Source organism: Octodon degus, unplaced genomic scaffold, assembly GCF_000260255.1.
Source record: "Octodon degus isolate 3935 unplaced genomic scaffold, OctDeg1.0 scaffold00298, whole genome shotgun sequence".
In the NCBI taxonomy this organism is placed as follows: Eukaryota; Metazoa; Chordata; class Mammalia; order Rodentia; family Octodontidae; genus Octodon; species Octodon degus.
The window spans coordinates 1,871,831-1,873,171 of NW_004524874.1; positions in this window are offsets into that span (position 1 = coordinate 1,871,831).

Sequence of the window (1,341 nt, forward strand, 5' to 3'; positions counted from 1 at the left end):
CTTTTAGAGCAGCTGCCGTTTAACAGGCTATTGTGAAAGAACAGCAGGTCAGGGGCCTGGAGCATTGCAGGCATTGCTCCGCCTCCTCCAGCAGCTCCTAGGTTTATGGCTTGTGTTTGTGCAACCAAAGGAGAAAACATCTGTGTCACACCTTCCTTCCTTCCTTCCTTCCTTCCTTCCTTCCTTCCTTCCTTCCTTTCCTTCTTTCTCTCTCTCTCTCTCTCTCTCTCTCTCTCTCTCTCTTTTTTTTTTTTTTTTTTGCAGTACTGGGGATTGAATTCAGGGCCTTTTACAATCTCTTTTCTGCACCCTAAATGTGCCTTTGTTATCTCCAAGTGCTGGAGATCTTACCTGTTGTTCTTTGTCTACTTGTTGAGTTACATTCTCCGTCATTCCACTCCCACCTGCCAAATTGCTCACCTACCCTCCTGAATGTAAGACAAGTGGTGCTTTATTTATTTATCAAGCTATGGTTTCTCTGGGTAGTTCAGATTGGCCTTGAATGTGGTGATCCTCCTGGCTCAGCCTCCCAAGTGCTGGGGTTACAGGTATCTGCCACCATGTCCAGCCAAACTGGTGCTTTTAGACAAAGGTTGTGACTTTTTCATGTCTAAGGTTGGTGGGAAAAAGCTCTTGGGGCCAGGGAGATGGCTCAGTAGAATAGGTGCTTGCTTGGCAAGTGCAATGGCCTGAGTTCAATCCCCCAGTCGGCCAAAAAAAAAGGAAAAAGCTCTCAAGTGACATGCACCCTGCACAGGGTCCTAATGGATAACAAAGTTAGAGTTAACTCCTCTAGAGATCCAGGGAAGGGAACACACGCCTTCCTGGCAACCTTCAAGGGACTGACAAGAGCCCATTGAGACAAATCTTGGTTGATTGATAAGTGTACTTTTGATTGGTATTCCAAGTGACTTGATGTCTTTTTTTATTTAATTGGTAAGCTTAAAACATTTCTTGTTAGAATAAGTACTTGCCTGGCAAGGGCAGGGTCCTGAGTTCAATCCCTAGTTCCACAAAAAAATAAAATAAAATAAATAAAACATTTCCTGTGCATTAATGTAGTTCTCTTTTTTAATCAATGTAGTTCTTAAAACATAATTCAAGGTTATCCTGCTCTTTTGCTGCTTTTTGATTGTGCTAAGAGACAGATGCCACTGGAGGCCATTTGGAGGTCTGGTGGTCAGCCAGTCATAACTGAAATGTAAATACCTATAGCCTCCCTGTGAGAACAAAAATAAAATGTGTACTGGGGACATTTTTAAATCTAAGGAGAGGGGCTGGAGAGATGGCTCAGTGGTCTAAAGCACCTACTTGGAACAAGCTTAGCAAAGCATCAGGGAC